This window comes from Haliotis asinina, chromosome 14 (assembly GCF_037392515.1).
Source record: "Haliotis asinina isolate JCU_RB_2024 chromosome 14, JCU_Hal_asi_v2, whole genome shotgun sequence".
Classification (NCBI taxonomy): domain Eukaryota; kingdom Metazoa; phylum Mollusca; class Gastropoda; order Lepetellida; family Haliotidae; genus Haliotis; species Haliotis asinina.
In genome coordinates this window covers 33,176,919-33,197,203 of record NC_090293.1, presented here as the reverse complement: position 1 = coordinate 33,197,203, position 20,285 = coordinate 33,176,919, and the positions used below count along the sequence as shown (strand labels likewise).

General features: G+C 40.4%; 1 protein-coding gene across 1 annotated transcript in view; it reads right to left on the bottom strand.

Moving 5' to 3' along the window:
- LOC137262147 (uncharacterized) overlaps positions 1–17,366 on the bottom strand; it is a 42,295-nt gene extending 24,929 nt beyond the window's left edge. Inside the window, exon 1 of the mRNA XM_067799929.1 lies at positions 17,314–17,366. The gene's annotated coding sequence lies outside the window, so the exon portion shown is untranslated. The remainder of the gene's footprint in view (positions 1–17,313) is intronic.
- Between the last annotated feature and the right edge of the window lie 2,919 nt (positions 17,367–20,285).

Sequence of the window (20,285 nt, the reverse complement as noted above, 5' to 3'; positions counted from 1 at the left end):
ATATCATCGCCTCAACAATGTCGGAAGCAAGATCATTAACTTACCTATACTTTCGATATAATCATACAGGTACTGTAATGATTTTGCCAAATTTCTGTGGACAATTGTCTTTACCTCACCATTTTCTTGAGTGACGTCACTATAAGAACGATGTTCGCGTATTTCAAATCAAGGCCATTTCCAGCAAAATACTGTCAGGGTGCTGTTGTACAAAACAACATCAGCACTTAGACTACTTGATGTCTATGTTAAGGTATGGGAGTTCCAAGCGCCAAGATCGCTTTGTTAACCGGCACCCAGAAGAGTGTGATGGTATGAGCATAGTTTGACGCCGGTTTTAGCAATATTCCAGCAATATCACGACAGGGGTGCCAGGGTTTCACAACTGGTACCCGTGTGGAGAATCGAACCCGGATCTTCGGTGGTACGAGCGAACGCTTAAACCACTAGGCTACCCACCGCCCCTGTAGGAGGGTGTTGGCTGGGTAACCATGTCACGGCGTTATCATCAATAACTTAACTGCCGTGCATGTTTTATAAATATTTTTTATCCCCTGCATCACGTCCGTCCACGCGTCCGTGCACATTTGTCTTTTCCGGAGCAGAACTTCAAAACCGTTCACTATTTCTTCACCAAACTTGACACATAGATAGATCTGATGGTGTACTGGTGCCTTCTGGTAGTTTTGGAATTCTAAATAAAATATTTTTTTTTTGCGTTTCCAAGACACCACGTTTCACTTTGACTGAATTTGATTGGTGTTCACTTTTCCAGAGCAGAACTGTAAAACCATTCAATATTTTTTCACCAAACGTGGCACATAGCTAGATTTGGTGGTGTACTGGTGCCTTTAGGTAGTTGTGGATTTCTGAATAAAATATTTTCAACACTCTCGAGTCCCTTTCACTTTGCAAAAACATTTGACATCATCATAACTAGCGGACATATTCATGAAGAGCATTTTGACATTGTGGGGGATATCGATGACTTTGTCTCCTTGTTTATTTTCTCTTACTTTTATCAAAAACATCCTATGCTAACAAGTTACCAAAACGCCATTAGATGGTGCTCTGTATATAGAGAGGGCTTAACGTTTTGACGCTGATAGTGAACCCACCGGTAGTCGAGATAATATGATCATGTACGCCGCGTCTAGATTCTGCTATATAATCATATCGACAATAGCCAGTAATACCTCTCGCCTTAACAAAGCCCAAGTGGTGCAGATATTCCAGGTCTCGCCCCTCGTATAACTAAGTGAGTGAGTGTGGTTTTAGCAATAGCCTAGCAATATCACGGCCGGGGATACCAGAAATGGGCGTCACACATTGTACCCATATGGGGAACCGAACCCGGGTCTTTATTGTGACGGGCGAACGCTATAACCACTTGGCTATCTTACTGTTCTGCATATAAGTACATATAAAACTGAACAAAAACCCAATAGCTGTAATTATAACAATAAGGGCGACGACAACGACGACGATCATGAAGAAAACAACTATATGGAGGTTGAATAAAACAGCATCAACCACTTCCGTCAAAACTTGACGCATGTAACTGAGGTGTTCCTTGAACTTTGCTTATGCTAAAATTTAACCGGTAAGTTCCGAAGCGCAACAGCAACACTTTATAATCTTGTCAGAAAACGGTTATCCATTCATCTTCTCAGGAACGTCAATGTCAGCAACTATCATCAACACGGTGTCCAATGTGAAAACATACAAGAATCTTCATCAACGTCAAGGTCAGCAACTATCATCAACACGGTGTCCAATGTGAAAACATACAAGAATCTTCAGCAACGTCAAGGTCAGCAACTATCACCAACACGGTGTCCAATGTGAAAACATACAAGAATCTTCATCAACATCAAGGTCAGCAACTATCATCTACACGGTGTCCAATGTGAACACATACAAGAATCTTCATCAACGTCAAGGTCAGCAACTATCATCAACACGGTGTCCAATGTGAACACATACAAGAATCTTCATCAACGTCAAGGTCAGCAACTATCATCAACACGGTGTCCAATGTGAAAACATACAAGCATCTTCATCATGTCAAGCTGAGCAACTATAATCAAAATGGTTCAAACGTGAAAAAATACAAGCATCTTCATCAACGTCAAGCAGAGCAACTATGATGAGCATAGTTCAAACGTGAAAACATACAGGATTTTCATCAACGTCAAGGTGAGCAACTGTGATCAACATGGTGTCAAACGTGAAAACATACAAGCATCTACAACAACGTCGATGTCAGCAACTATGATAAAGTATGCTGCCCTAGAAACGAAAAAAAGTTTCGGGAAAAGTTAAATGTAATAAAAGTAAGCGTTCATATTTATATCTTCTAGTTAAAAACGTAACCAAAATCAGAGTTGCGTTTCTTTTGCTGTTGAGTATATGATCAACACGATCTCAAACATGAAAATATGCAAACACGGACGCATGTGCACCATCGTCCATACTTCATGGGCAGGTATACCAGTCACCCGTGTATTCAAAACACCAACCCCAGTCACCGATTGCTAGGGACATGGACGATAAACGAAGGAAGGACATTATAGCACATGTATCACTTAAACTCAGTAATGACACCGGGTGTTGGCCCGTAGGCAGAAGCGGTGATGGCTACATTAATCAGCTCATATAGAAGGGTCAAATGTGCGAACTTCGTATGAACTTTGTGTGAACCCTACCGTTTCCAGGCGGCGAAGAAGCGTGCAGAGCTGATACATAGGTTATAGGTCACGTGACGCATGGTAGCAAAAGAGACATGTAACTGTAAATGGTCACTATGACATCCATGTTTTCGTTTATACTATTATCCACATCACAGTTCACAATTATACACTTGTTTACAGACTTTTGTTGACTTTAGCATGTACTATCTTCTTTTGACTTGTTGTTTGTTGTTTATCGCCACACTCGGGAATGTCCCAGCCCATTAAAGGCGGACTCTCAATATTCGAGTCCAGACAATCCAGTGATCAACAATACGAGCATCGATCTACGTAACTAGGAAACGATGACATGTGTCAATCAAGTCAGACCGCTCGATCCCGTTATTTGCCTCTTACAGCAATCAATTCTCTCACGGATCATCACAGATTTAAGCATGTAAATGATGTTCATTTCAGTATTCGGACCAATGTTCAAGCCATATTTTATATTGTCTGGACTCGAATATATTTCCAAGTTAGATTCCGAGCACTTGTTTTATTTACAATGTTTGGGTTTCAATCTAAATCACTGGTCATGATATGAGCGCAAAATTAATTCGACAGATTGGATTGGTGGAAAAGGGCACATTCCTCAATATTCCTGCATGTCTGCATTGAAGTACATTCTCTGCAAACTGCGGGCTGTTTTTGCAGTTTGTATACTTGTAAATAACAATCAAATATCAAACAATATTTATTGTGTTTGGGGGAAAGTTATCTCACTACACAGTGTGTACACTCTTTTGCAGGTCGGGTTATCAGGTGAACAGCGATGATAACGCACAACGCTGTGCTGTTATCTGGTGAACAGCGACTGATTAAGTTAGTTGCATTTATCCCCTCTTGGTACATCTTTATTCAGTTACGTCTCGTCGCGTCATCTTAATGAATATGGAAATGTAACCACACGTGTTACAGATTGGAGACGTTAAATAATTTATCACACGCCATTTTTTTTAACAGGCTTTGGGAACAATTAAACATTTGCAAAAGTCATGGTGACTTGTTTTCCGGAAACCAGGGTCAAAACCCAAAATCAGAAGAAAGGTAATAAGAACTGTATCCTGGATTGTCAAATCAATTCGTTGCGTGCGTAAGTTGAGGTTTATGCCGCCTTTAGCAACATTCCAGTAATCACCCGGCGGGGCAACATCAGTAATGGGCTTCACATATTGTACCCATGTGGGGAATCAAACCCGTGCCTTCAGCGTGCAGAGCGAACGCAACCACAGCCCCCATTTCGTTGATGAATTAAGCATGAATATATCCATGCAATTTAATATTGAAAATAAATCTGTCTGAAAGTTGAAAGTTGATCATTACAGCTGTTGCATAACTGAAGGGAAACGTCACATGCAATGCAGGCAATATTATTAATACGTCAATATAAATAATATAGAATTGTCCCCACCTTGATCGTGGGTCTTCAGTGTAGCGAACTTTAATCACTGGGCTACCTAACGCCCTTCATAATGCCTCCTAAATACATACACCATAGGGCACGACAGGGCAAACCTTATATCAAAGGGGGAAAAACGTGTCTCTGCGCTCATACCTGTCCTAATATAATACAATACTAATCCTATTTGTGGATACTAATAAGTCATTATCATCAAGATCAGTGCAGTTTCATGGCACGGTAAACATGATAAACTCGAGTAAACAGATCAAAAAGGGCTTGGAACATCAAACTCAAATTTTCATATGATTATTCTTCTGAATTGCACTTTAAGTCCGGTTTGGTCAGGGTCTGGATTACTGGATGGAATTGACCGATGGAGATATGACACATGGGCTATATGTGACCATGCAGAATGGGGTATGACATGAAGGTCATGGCAAATATAGGAATGGTAAACAACAGATGATAAATGAGTGTATAAATACATACAGGTACATCCGTACATAGCAAAGAGGTAATAACGGATAACAATCAGTCTGTTTTCTAATTACTGCATCCTACATCAATCAGCATGGATTGTGCGATCACTGCACAAGACAGACACGGAATTCAAATACTTTTAACGGATGTTTCGATGTCCACACAAAGGAGTGTGTATATATCGAAAATGGAAAAGCAAATATTGCACGGGAAAGCATTTGTATGTTGAAGATTCCCTAAATCAATGATAAACAACGCTTCTTGCCCCGGCGTTCTGGGATAATTTACAATCAATAGACCCCGAAAGAAACAGAACCATCTGGTGAGTTCTCACTAACACTGTAATGGGGCATTAAAACTCCCCCTTATTAGATTATTATGTTTCATTGGTGTGACATTGTGTCATGTTTGTTTAAGGTTTCTTCAGCCCCAGGCAATATTTTTTTTCACTATTGTGGACATTATTGAGGAAGTTGTGTTTATTTTTCTATAGGACACCAACTACAACTGGATAATGTGTGTGTATATATATATATATATATATATGTGTGTGTGTGTGTGTGTGTGTGTGTGTGTGTGTGTGTTTGAACCAAGGAGGTGTAATGTTTTCATAATTGCACATGTGCTTCACTGCTGGGTTTCTAGGACTTCAGTCCTGCCCCACTACGACGTACATGTAATGTGTGTGGTCTCCCCTTAGGCAAGTGAATTTGTTCAAAATTGCCTCTGTTCAACCAGCAGAAAAAGGGCACCCGGTAGACAGTTGCCTTCACTAATCTAGTCCGGGATCTGAATTCCAGGCCTCAGACTTGCTTTATGCGTATTGTGAATCTTATGCCTGCGACCCACATACCGTGACATCTGAGACAAACATACAGTGATAACTGAGACAAATGTACTGTGACACCTGAGACGCACGTACTGAAACACCTGAGACAAACATACTATGATAACTGAGACAAACGTACTGTGACACCTGAGACAGACCCCTGAGACTAGAATATTGTAATATCTGATACAATCGTAGTGTGACATCTGAGACACACGTACCGTGACACGTGAGACGAACATAATGTTATACCTGTGACAACGGACAGTGATACCTGGGACAAACAGACACTGATACCCGAGAGAAACATACTTTGACACCTGAGACAAATATACCGTGGCATCTGAGACAAACATACAATGACACCTGAGACAAACGTAACGTGACACCTGAGACAAACGTCTTAGACTATCACACAGTAACAACTGATGCAATCGTAGTGTGACACCTGCGACTACTAGGGAGAAAATATCAAGGCACCAAATGACACAGACTTTGTCATTTATACACATTTCCACTACCCTTTAGCTGTCACTGCATCTGTTTGTCTTCTGGTGTTTTTTTTGCCAAACGCATGATCTTAATCAATTATTTTTTAATCATAATGCGGTTCGAAAACACAACATTTTACTTCGCCCTCAAGCATGCTCGTTACTGTGACTGAAATGTGAAATCAATAGATAAAGCTGCAAAGATTTCCTTATATTTTAAAAAGTGGTACAATACAATCGAGTCATTGTGAAGTAATCTTTTATGTCGCACATGTAATTAATGAAATCTGATTGTTGGCTACAACAGGTAATGCAACACGCTCACATTTTATTACCATATTCCTGAGAATGCACTGCACGGATTGTCAAAACGGGCAATTCATAATATCGAACCATCAGTTTGGTACGTCCTTTTTGATGTCGGGTCTATAGATGGCAAGATCTAATGTATTTCGCATTAGTCCTCCATTCTGTATTTTTATTAATGTATATGTTTAAACACATTGGCGTCTGATTTCTAAGACGATCGACAGCTAAGTGCATAAAGCATTTTTCTTTTTGTTAACATAATAAATTATCATTGCATATAAACCATATTTTGGACAGAATCTATTGTAAGTCGCAGCTTCAAACATGCAAAATAACAATTTTAATGGTACATCTTTCAAAAATAAATACATGAAAAAATATTCACATCGCATTTTTCGAGATTTGAGTAGACACTAGCTTAATGGATTTCTGTTACACCCAAAGCACCATTGTTTTGCAAAAGGATATTTTTCTGAAGACTGGAGTCGAAGATGTAAATACATCTTTGATAGAGTATAGTACGAAATGAAGAGATGCTACTTGTCATAAATCTCAGAGTAAACTCGGATAAAGGTTGAATATTGTTACAATTTCTTAACATTAACCATCTACGGTCCCGATCCACAACGTTCGTAGCGCTACAACATTCGTAAGTCTACGGTAAACTATAGAGTTACAACAGGTCGTAACATTACGAACGCTTTCTGGATCGGGACCCAAGGACCTTATTCTCAAGGACCTAAGAAGTCGTAACTTTGATCGTAGAAGTTCGTAAGGCTGCGAACGAGCAGAGAATTGCTAGCCACGGCCCCGTTTCCCAAAACTCTCGTAATCGTAAGATCTCGTAACTTTCCTCGAAGCATTTGCACCTCCTGTGTTACAGTATGCCAGATACAAGAGCTACGAGAAAAGTTACGAGATCTTAGGCTTACGAGAGTTTTGTGAAACAGGCCCCTGGACCCAGGAATGGTTTAAGTTGGCTGGATGATGAGACGGATGACGTCATTCCTCTAAGAAATGACGACATCATATAATGTTGAGATCACATAATAATCAGGTTAAGTATTGTTAATCTGTCGCAAAAGACTGATTTCATAATTTTCAAATTGGGTTGGAACGATTGTAATCTGCCGGGAAGGATAATCAGATGACGGCATCCTCTACGATATGACGTCATACGTCGTTCCCAAAATCACTCTTTGATTTAGTCTAAAGAGCGACATCTTATACCCAGTTTCTTAAAATGACATCGAATAATCCCAAATTACACTTTGTCTGCCTCTGTGACTGATACTGGTGTCATGGGACAGATACTGCTCCTAGTTCGTGTAATGTGTGTCAATATACAACCCTCCTTTCACTGAGATGTTCCGGCCCTCTTTGATCCTACCGTTGGTAAGTGCATTGCTTGCATAAACATCCCGACTTTGACACTTTCTCACCAGGTTTATGTACACCGTCTGGTGTTACAATTATCAAACACAAAGCCGAGTCTTCTGAGTCCCTAACAACGAGCCTTTTCTTGTTCATTCATGATTATATATGATTATTGTTATTGAGCTATGTTGTGTTGATTCAGAATTCGTACCCAGTCTTATTTGCAAAAACTGAGATTCTGCAACAGTAGTGTCAAAACGAAATATGATTTATGTTGTTTCAACGAGAACCAAATATTCGCAGCGCTCAAGTAAATCTGAAGACCTCAGAATGGGGTTCACACGTTGTATCATTGTTGGGGTCGTACCTGGGACACGAGTGGCGAAGGTAGCCTCGTGGTTAAAGCGTTCAGTCGTCACACAAAAGACCCGGGTTTAATTCTCCACATGGGCACATCTTTGGTGTCTCCGGTTGTGATTAACCTTAGCTGCCACTTCTACGGTTTACATTGACACCAAAATCAGAAAACAAGCTCTTTACGTTAATTGCAAGACATCAATCACCATCTCTAAATATCTGCTTGGATGACGTTGTCAGGGAAATGAACTAGGGAATTTTCCCTCCACGGATGACGTTGTATCAACGTTGGCGTTTACAGTTTTTCCAGTTTGTTGTTGAACATCACTGCAATATTCCAGCTAAATGACAGTGGTCTGTAAATAATCGGGTCTGGTCTAGACAATCCAGTGATCAACACCATGAACATCAACTGGTATGACATAGGCCAAACAAGTTTCAGAACCTGACTACCCGATCCCTTTAGACGTCTCTTACGGCAAGCAAGACCTGGAACTCCTTTCATGAAGCAACATTTACTGCTATTCTTTAACATGCTATTCTTAACTAAATTTACCTTAGTGACTTAAAAACACCTTAGTGCGTTCTGAGAGGAGGCTCAGTACTAACACGGATCTTCACGTTTTGGTTATTTTACTTAAAGATGACATAGCATGTTTATTTTAGTTTATGGTGAAACTTGATCATTTCGATCCGGGTTAGAACCGATCTTCAGGAACCCATCTTTGGCGACTGTTGGCATCAAGAGGCGACCAACGGGATCGGGTGGCCATCCTCCCTCATTTGGTTGACGTATATCGTCGTATTTCAGTGGCTATAGCCAGAAATGTGGTGTGCCTAATGCACCACTCGCTCACTCTTCAACACGAACACCACGGTTCGATTATTGGGTTCAATGTATGAAGCCCACCATTCTGCTGTGCCCGCCATGATATTCCAAGAATATCGCTAAAAGCGGCGTAAATCCTAACTCACTATCTTTATGATGTTAATCACTGGATTGCCTGGTTCAGACTCGAATATTTACAAACCTCCATGTCATATCTAGAATATTACTGAGCAAGGCGTTTCAACGAGATATGAATTCTTTAGTTATCAGTATGCTGAAAGGATATATAAATAAATGCATCTGCTGTCTTATTTCATTGAAAATGTCATTTTCATTAAATTCAACAAAGCCTAGTTTTTGTTTTGTGAACCATTTATTTCTTCTTTTCCAAAATCAATCTAAATTTAATACGGAGTCATGCAGGGAACGCGGCATACATCAAAGGCCTCAATGACAGTTAAGTAAACAGAGGTAACGAGTACATCATATCTGATAAGCTTTGAAGTTTTTTTCATGTACCGATAATTGGGCAAATTAAAATTATTAAATGATGGCATGCTGAATTGTAACAGAGGATTGTGGATGCATTAGAAATGATTTAATTAGGGAAAAACACGTCACATGAAATGATAACGTTTTTTATCAATTCACGTTGCAGTATCTGCTATATTTGTACGTCTTATCTTCTTAATGCAAAACGTGCATTGATACTAATACTATATATTTTATATATAAGACACTACTGAGTCTAACAAAACCTTATGGGAGGTCGCGTCAGGTAACCTTTGACATGGGCCAATCACAACATAGCTTACAAAATCGCGAAAGTGCACATTCGCATAATCCTTTTGAACATTTTATCTCGAAATGGTTCGTACCCGAACGATTCCGAATGCTATTTAGCGTACTTTCGATTCCGGGTGATGCACACGGCGTACGTACAACCATGACAACGGTGAGTACACAGTCGCTGAAAATAGTGTTTTTGTCAATATTCAAGGATGTCATCTTGCGGAAATATTAGCTAATGGTAACCATGTCAACAGAAACCGCAAAGCGTATATACTGCAGGTCAAATTTCTGTGTTATATGAGGAGCTTTGTTTGTGGAGAGATATGTGTCAGTGACCTGAGTATTTTGTAAGTCCCTCCGAACCCTAAGTAGTAGTCGTTGTCTGATTGGTTAAATCTGTTTAACCGTCTCCCGTTTGATTGGACGTTCATACGTCGCTCAAAAGTTACCTGACGCGACCTCCTACTAGGGTTTGTTAGAGTCAGTGGTGGAGTGTAACGAATAACACTGAGACTAAGTTTACTTAGACTGCAATTAGCTATACAGAGTTACGTCCTTTACCTTTATTCCTGCAAAACAATATACGAGGGTTTCAATCCCAGATTCATGGGTCTAGGTTTGTGAGAGCGACAGTGGGATAGATTAGTGGTTGAAGAGTCCGCTCGTCACGCCGCGGGCCCGGGGTCTATTCCCCATATGGGTACAATGTGTGAAATCCATTTCTGGTGTCTCCCACAGTGATATTGCTGGAAAAGCGGCGTAAAACCATACTCACTTACTCAAGGTTTGTGTGCACCATAATGTTGGACGTGGGCTTGACCAAATTTGTATCCGACTGAAACCTACATCACATCAAGCTCTGCTCCGACATTAGGTGGATGCAGAATGATCTGCGTGGGATGCTATTAAGATCAGTCTGAACCGTGCGTTCAGACGAACGTATGACCTGACACAATGCCCATCCAGTTGTAAATTGCTCCAAACTATGTTCTTCTTCAGGGTTTTCTCCCCTAGTCACGCCGTTGAATCAGAAACCGAAATTCTGTGCTTATAGGCTCGTAAGTATGTCATATGACACATACCTTTTCGAAAGCTCTCGGTGTTGTCAGTTCTCTAAAATAGCCGTTACTCCTTACAGGAATAACAAATTTCCAGCTATTACGACTGTCAACAGATGTGACAGTCATGCATGACGGATCAGCTCTCGGGTTCACTGATCTGGTTGGCACATCTCATCGCATTCCAACTATACAGATCGATATCCACACTGCTGATAACCGGATTCCCTGGTTGAGACTCGATTATTTTACAGATGCTGGAGTCCAGTATTAAACAACACACGATCTAATCATAACTTTGGACATAGTGAGTGAGTGAGTTTAGTTTTACACCGCACTCAGCAATATTCCAGCTATAATCCCGGCGATCTGTAAATAATCGTGTCTGGACCAGACAATCCAGTGACCAACAACATGAGCATCGATCTGCGTATTTGGGAACCGATGACATATGTCAACCGAATCGACGAGCCCGACCACCCGATCCCATTAGCCGCCTCTTACGACAAGCATAGTCGCCTTTAATGGCAAGCATGGGTCGCTGAGGGCCAATTCTACTCCGGGACCTTCACGGGTCTTGGACATAGTGATTCTTAAACAAAGAATAATGATGTGCTCACAGATAAATAATCTGAGAACAAAATACGTGCAAAAATAGAACAATATTGTCTCAGACCTTAAAGAAAAAATGTTGTTGTTCCGATTACTAGACCGAACTTTGGTATCAGCACTGTTGTTTTAAGCGATCTGAATAAAATATGCTTTCATATACCACTGATTGTTATCCCGTCACCGACTGACATCGACCATTTTGATGAAGAAAGTCAACGTCATGACCGTAAGCTTTACTTAATAAACAATTACACATTGATAAAAATGTTATTAGTTTGTACTTACTTCTTAAAAGAAAGGTAATAAAACCTACATGCCTACCCTACATTTTAAAGCGCTGTGATCGGAAACGCCATTTGTATTTTTTGGCCTCATAGACACTATAACCAGGACTGAAGGCCAGTGCATAATGAGAATCGGACCTGAGAATGTGACGAAAGTGTGAATCATCTGTTATGGTGTCGTTCACCTGAGTTGAGACAGACATGATATAGACATATGATACCTCTGTAATACGCTTTGACAATGCATTGACATGATATGGGCCATACGCTATAAGCATCGACAAACCCGTGTATGCAAAATTTAGAATGACGTCAGTGCCTAAGGTTTAAGGTTATGTAACATGTGCCTTCACGGATATTGTTCAAGGTTATGTAACGTGTGTCTTCACAGCTATTGTTTAAGGTTATGTAACGTCAACACGAAGATGTGGGTGCCGTTCTACAAAACAGCCTTACCGGCAAGTTTATGTTAAGCTGCATGTTACGATCATATTAGCGCTATAAGATTGTATTGTACTTGGTCTGTTCATGAAAAGAGTATCATCAGTAGCGTGTATATTTCCTTGAGAGAAATTCTTATTTTAATCATTAAAAGACACCGAAAAATAGCATGAAGTCTTAAAATATCATATTTATTACAATACTTCGAACGTTTAGAGTTTAACTATTTCAATAAATGAAATTAAAATAAATATGTTAAATCAAAGATTCATATGTACTGCAAAATAAATGGAAGCTCGAGTGAGTGGGTTAGGTTTAAACCTGCAGCAGTTCAGCTGCATCACAGGTGAGTGTGTATTGCTTTACGTCGCTCTTAGCAATATTCCAGCCAAATCACGGCAGGGGACTCCAGAATTATATCAATGTGGGGAATCGAACCCTGGTCTTCAGCGTAGCGAACGAACGCTTTAACCACTCGACTACCCCACCACCCCATGTATGACTGGCGTGTTAGCTTAATGTATGGAGAAGTGGTTGGTGACATTCACGACATTGGTAAAGTTTATGGGGTCGACATTGGCCGCAGCAAACCCGTGACGTAACTGAGTCGATTTTCGGAATCAAACCAGCCATGACAGCTGGGTGAAACAACTCAACGTCATGTTCTCTGGCATTTTCATAACAGTTGGGAAAGCTTATTGTGAATCGTAATTCCAAATCAGTGGATTTAGTTTCAATAAAAGTGGTTGATTGTTATTTTGTAGGCAATTCTTGTCATATGTGTGTTGAGGCTGAGGATTCAGTTCATAGACGATAACTATTGTGATAATAAAGGCGAATAATCCATCATCATAATCGCCATAATCCGCTGAAACCACAAAACGACGGGCCCAGACTGGCCCAAACCCAACCTGTGAAACTTTGAAAGAAGCTGGGGTGGCCAGCAACAGCCGCGGTTGACAATTTAAGAAAGCGACAATCGCAACAGTTTGTTGTTGTCAGTTTCAACAAGCCGTGCCACCTGCGTGCTGCTCGTGAAATCCATTCTGCGCGTGCTCAAGATTCTGCAAAAGCGACACTCACAACAATTTGTGTTGTCAGTTTCAACAAGTCGTGCCACCTGCGTGCTGCTCGTGAGATCCGTGCAGCACGTGCGCAAGATTCCGCACCGAATTGAATCCGAAAATCAACGCACATTTACACAGTACGAACTACAGAAATGAATCTCTCACAAGAAGTGAAAGAAAACAGATTGGACCGTTGTGTGTTATGTTAACCATTATGAATGATATAGTTCCACAGAATGGGAGAATCACTGCACGGGTTGCCATAACGACTGATAGAAAAAGAAATCTAACAGTGTACCTTTGTCAGAGAAGACAGATAAAAAAGTAATAAAACGTAGATCCCGAGACCTTGATATTAACCTCTGTTCGACATGGCTGCCAGCACTGAAACTAACATTTTGAGAGATCGAGACAATTTGTATGCCTTTCTGCGTTTCTGATGTGACTCTCGAGATCGTTGACGATACTGCGTGACGGTCGTGAAGAAAACAAAATTAAAGAAGATTTTGTTTCTCATCGAAAAATGTTTCTTATCCTGCACAAGAGAGTGAGTGAGTGGTTTCAAGACACTTTGAACAGCATTTTAACTGTTTCATGGCCCGCCAGCTTGGCAAAACCTGCAACGATACACGCTCCTCATAATCTGTATCCACATTACAGTGGTTTGTGACGGTTGTGAAGATGGTATGACTAATAGTTGTGCATCAGATATAGATTAACGCTCAGTCTCTGAATATAGAATATTTGATATTAACAAATGACCCTATTTAAACTGAAAATGATCCCTCGTGAGAAGGGAGACCTGAAGAGACCTAACTTGCTTCATGTAATGTTTAAGAATTGCAGGTATGTAAGGCTGTGGGGAAAGCAATGAGAGACTGAGAGATATCAGAGCCAGTAGGAGAAACTGCCAACGTATGTTAGTCAACAGTCTGTACCGTTGCATTGGCAACACAAAATTCAACCCCAAAATAATGTGAATCAAACGTAGCATACATCGATTAACATGGAATTGCTTCTTGGACACTATAGAAATACAGCGAAGAAAATATACATTATGTAACGATACGTCAATGAAAAGAATTGATTTTTTTCAGTACAACTGTTTTGGCTGAATTTATCAGCCTTTCACTGAGATGAGCAAATGTTGTTATTTATTGGAACAACAATTTAATGAGTAACTGAATGCATTTTACGCGGTCTTCGGAAATATTCCAGCAAGACCACCAATGACTCCAGAATGGATCATTCTAACTTCATGTGGAGATTCGCACAGGACGTCGGCGTTACTATCGAAACTAACCGAGCCAACTTAAAATGAAAATCATATTTACTGGTGTGGTTCTTGCAAGTCTAACAATACCATCCTGAGCGTATAAATATTTTATGGATATTCAAACCGAAACATAAATCTCATTGACTAATTCAGGCAATAACCTGTTTCAGCCGACCCAAATTTTCTCGTGTGAAAGGGAAAAGAGAAATTTCAAACAACTATTGTTATCCTAAATTCCAACTCTTTGTTTCAAAAGAAAATGGTATTCACAAATTAGTTTTAGTTCAAAAATATTATTTCTATATTTCATATCGAGGTTTAGGCAGCTTGTCATTTACTAAGACGTCACAGACTGTCCCTGTTAGAGACAGAGGTACAATGGGTCACAATTCATCTGGCTCACTGTTAGTTTCTCAAGCTTGAAACGTTCATGGCAATGCACGTCTTAACGACTACCACTTATTTGAAAAACCCATGAAGGCGACTATGCTTGTGGTAAACGTGGAGGTCAGGTTCGCTGGTTGACACATGTCAGCTGTTCCCAGTTGCGAAGATCGATGCTCATACTGTTGATCACTGGATTATCTGGTTCAGACTGGAGTATTTACATACCGCAGCCATACAGCTAGAATATTGCTGCGTGCGGCGTAAAACTAGACTCACTCACTTAGTTGAAATTTGTGGCGGCTTAGAAAACTGTGTCAGAGGTAAAGTTCTTTCGGTAAACATGTTAGCACTATCCGCTGAAATGTATTATGTTGATTCAACGAGTCCTATTTTTCTCTGTTCCGATTAACATACGGGGCCTCCCAAAATGGATATTTTTATCACAATGAACACTGACGATTATGAAGTTGGGACTATGCGCATGCGTGTTTAAGTCTGCAGTAATTGATGGCTTTGTATGTCATCCTTCGGATGAGGAAAGGAGTTATCATTTCCGTTCTGTTTGACAGAGGAGTATGTTTAGATTGGCATGCCAGGAAAACACCACTTAGTTTGATTTGCTTGACAATAAAAGTGCCTACGGTATCTCCTTGGCGGACCAAACGTTATACGCCAAGAGAAAGTGATCATTTACGAGCACGAGATCTCGCGAGATGAAAAGAAGAAAGTTGTCATGAATTGAAGGGACTCAATAAAATTCTCATTTCCGACGAAAAAAGTTTATTTAAATCGAGAAAGGTGACAGCGACTGGCCCTGCCCACATCAAGGACTTACAAAACCTGACGCTTGTTGTAAATTATGAAAAAAAACGAAATGAGTTAAAGACAGTGTAGGAAACGGATCGGGAGCAGAAGTCGAAAGTGATTACAGAGGACGAAGTGGAAAATTTCGAATTATTAACGGAAATTTATTCTGCCACTGAGGCCCTCTGAAATGAAAACTCAAGTTATTATTGTGTTTTTAACTTTTCCTTAAAATGGAAAGAGTTACAGTTTAAGACTTCTGCATCAATTCAATGGCATGTTTAAGAAGAAAGCTATGACATTTTCAAACTTAGAACGCTTTAACCAGTCGGCTACCCCAACGCCAGTTAAGTTTGAAGTTTTTCATACACCAAGTACCCTAAATTCAAGTATCATGCCTTTCGGTCAGTTTAAGCCATTACAGGGCAAAACTGTTTCAGTGTTATAAAGGACAGTGAGTGCATCTTTCACATCTTGACTGCCGTCACTCTTTGAACTATCGATTGTAATCTTCATAAAAAAGGCATTTTTCATAGAAAGAAACTTTTTTAAGTAGCTTACAAAATTATGTAGCGCATTCATTCAGTGAATGGATTCTATTTTTTAATAAATGATGTTGTTGGTGTGTTTTACAGATTGAAAACAGATAATGGAGCAGACAAAAGTTCGGTGGTCCTGGAACCGTTTTACTATCGCCATTATTATATTTTACAGATTAAAAATAGCTGGCAGCAGAGAGGGTTCGGGCGATCCTGGCACGGTCAGGCTGGTAAGGTTCATAATCAGCTCAGGGTCTTAGTTTCTACACGCAGCCCAGACAGCTAATATGACTTCTCCCAGGAAAGCTACCCAGTTGAACCCACCTAGAACAGTTTGGAGATATGTACACACCCCAGCACTGCAGCTTTCTGAGTATTATCATTGTTATTTTTAATATAATCCCCCTCGTTGTGAGTTAATAGCTGCCACGTGCTTTCCAGTTCTTTCTTAAGGACTATGTTAAAAGAAAAAAAATATTCTAGAAGATTTTGCCAGTAAGGCGGCAGTTCATTTTGTTCATGTTCGTATTACAAATGGAGTGTTCGATAGCAATTACCCTGCTGTTCAATAGCGGTTCAACAAACGCATCGCCCGACAACTCGGCTGGTACTATAAACTACACACCCTGCCTCGTCAATGTCTAACTGTACTCTGAGGCCATGCAAATATAGATAAATGCGTTAACGTCGGCAGCATAAACAGCACTGTACCGCAGCAAGAGACTGGCGTAGAACCACTGAAGGTAATGTTGGGGGGGGGGGGGGGGGGGGGCAAACTGACAGGCATGTCATTTATACAACTGTATGAAAGCAGAGACCATATATTATGTGGTCTCTGATGAAAGGCAAACGAAACGTGAATCTGATTAACTCAAACATTAAAACATAAAAGAACATTAAGTGAATTGATAAGATGAGCTGATGTCATGAAAATGATATGGTATATATTAAAAATCGTATGTGGAGAAAATAACGTGTGAAATGAGAGAAAAAGTGTGTATTTGCGTGAGAGAGAGAAAGAGTTTATGAGGGAAATGAGAGTGGAAGTGAGAGAAACGTGTGTGAGAGACAGAGAGATAGGTGTATCTGGGAGAGAGTGCAAGAGAGAAAGAGAAAAGCATATGTGTGTTTGAGAGAGCGAGAGACAGGGACAGATAGTGTGTGTGAGAGAGATTAAGAGCATAAAGAGAGAGACAATGTGTGTTAGAGAGAGAGAGAGAGGGAGAGAGAGAGAGAGAGAATCCTACCTTTTGTGTGTCCCCGCCTTGTTAGTCGCAGTACAACCTGCTGCCAACTTTGGTAACCGCGCTTGTCCAATTCCAACTTTGAAGAAATTACGAGCGGGTCCTGTGACTTTATATACACACCCAAATGAGACACCGAGACGTCTCGGAGACAGACACCGTGTGATTAATTACAAAATGGCAATCGTCACTACTTTTGTCTTTATAAAATTCGGCTATTCTTGAGTTGTTCTTGCGTAAAAGTGTTCGTCATCCATCTGTTGTGACCGCGTGGACGAGTGTCGCCGAGTGACTGCCAACAATTGGTGCTAGTGTTTCTTTATTCCCCAATCAGATCGAGGTAAGCCTGTGACGTCACGACCGGGAGCACAATCTTCGGCACTCGTGGTCGTCTCTCACATGCTTAAGTTAATTACCTGACTTGCACGGTGCCAATTAATTTCACCGGGAAAGTGATAAAGAGAGTACAGATTACAGCGGTGTCGGGAGACCAGTCTTAGAGAGTAGAGTGTTTGCGCTTTCTACTCTGCCCACGAGAAAATGTCCTACGTCGTTCCGAAACACCTGAATGGAAATCTTTCATTCTTCAAATCATCAGCTTGGCTGTATCGATTGCGCGTATTGTCAAGGACTTCGGCGCTGCCATAACTGTTACCAGCATTAAAAGAAACATCACCCACGCTATGTATTATATACTTTTAGAACATCAAGATGTGTGAGGGAGGAAACCTGCTATGTTGAAGAATACTTTCTTTACAGTTTTTACAGTATTAATGTTTCCTGTTGTCACCATAACAATAAATCTTCAAAAGAAATCTTCGATAATAAATAAATAAAAAAATAAATAAATAAATAAATAAATAAATAAATAAATAAATAAATAAATAAATAAATAAATAAATAAATAAACTCCACAACTTTTGATTAACATGTGATTTAAAGGAAATATTTTTGTTGAAAAGTCATAGCAAACAACTGTCGTTTATTCAAATACACCTCGAGATAGATAACACGTGGTTCGGTCCATCAAAACATCTAATGAAACTGCAAAGAATAATTTGAACGGGACGCGGTGACCTTGACATTTAAGGACGACGAAGTAACCAGACTTGAAAGGTTGTGTCTCATAGTCCAGAAAATCCCATGGCCGTTAGTTCGAAGCCATGAGGTAAAGTTCTATGATGGAGCTATTTTGTGGACGGTCTCATGAAGTCAGACCTAGGAAGGATGGTGCAAGTCGCCTCGATGAAATCCCCAAATCTCCTCGATTCTGTATCTTGGCCGTACGTGATTACGTTTTATTTCACATTGAGAAAATGCCGACATTATACCCCCCACCCACCCCCCACCCCCCACACACATCCAACACACACACCCAACACACGCACGCACGCACGCACACATACCTCCTACTCGCAAACTCCTGATATTCAAACTTACTGCTGTCGCGGTGCTGTTGCCCAGTGGTCAGCCTTTCGCTCGCCACGCCGAATACCTTGGACCTATACCCTACGTGGATATAATGTGTGAAGCCCATTTCAGGTGTCTCCCGCTGCAGAACATTGCAAAAACCCAACTCACTCACTCACTCACTAACTCAATGCCCCCGCAAACCCTGGTTATTGTTCAATTCATGAATACCCAACCCGGTACAACAATACCACATCAAATAGTTGTAAAGGTATCGATGTAAGGCGGGGTTCTCGGATCCGGGCATGGACTCAATGTCTCCTCCTTCTACTCCAGCGTCAGGGCGACAATAGACACACTCGTGTCACCCAAGCCACGGTGCCATGTGACAATACAGCCTTTCAATTAATGCCATTGATTCCTGCAACAAAGAGGACAACGTGCAACTTCGACCACAGTGTAACAAGGACAAGCATATTAGAGGAGGTGGATCTTATTAAACAAAGAGAACATCGCTCTGGCGTTATCTGTATCAATACAGATCATCCAAGAAGTCTTCCTCTTAGACTATAATCTGGAGCTGTTTTTCTTGTCGGCAATTTACGTACTTGAGTATAGATCTGATGTAAATTGCCGATAATCTTAGCAGAGCATAAGTGAATATAAAGTGTAGTAATTATTGGTATACAATTTCGAAAAATGCCAATCTGGACATTACCAAGCGTTGACTGATTTCTAACTTGGATTTGGCTACTGTGCTATCAAACAACCAGAAATAGTCATGGAAACTGTAATTCAAGTTCCACCTGACCTGGCCTGAGTTAACTTCAGTCCAGGCTTTTCTTAGGAAAAAATATTTGCTCAACTGAACGTACGCACGTCGAATGCCCTCGCGCTTACACATGTTCATAGGATAAGCGTGATGTTTTAAAGATAATATTTAATATCTAAACAGTACGTGAGCGGATTCTTCTTTAAGAGAGCATGGTACGATTATTTGATGCATCAAATATTCTTTTACTAACAGACATCCGCCAGTGAGTTAGGATTCTGTATCCCTTAACTGTTGCTGATTAATTCTGAAGAACGTCAGATTGAGATTATCGGTCGTCATCGTTAGCGATGTCTGATCTTTCCCCGACTTTAATAGTTACGGTAAGACAGACGCCTATCGTCACAATCATGTTCTAGTCTATTATGTAGATTATGTATATCAGTGAATATCTTCTGTCTACATGGTCTCCTTTTGTTTTGTGTGGTGTACTGTATAGGCGGTATATATTACTGTTTCTGCAAACGGTATCTCATGGTCTGACTTTGTTACTGTATTATATAGACGGCATATACCACTGTCAATTCGGACTGTCTCCTCGGTCTCCTGGTTTTGTCAGCTATATTTTATAGACAGCATATATTACTGTTATACAGACGGTCTCCATATTTTCCTGGCTCTGTCTGACAGTCTCCATGGCCTTCTTTTGTTTTGTCTCCTTATTATGTAGATGGCATGTATCACTGTTTGTATAGACAGTCTCCATGACCTTCTTTTATTTTGTCTCATTATG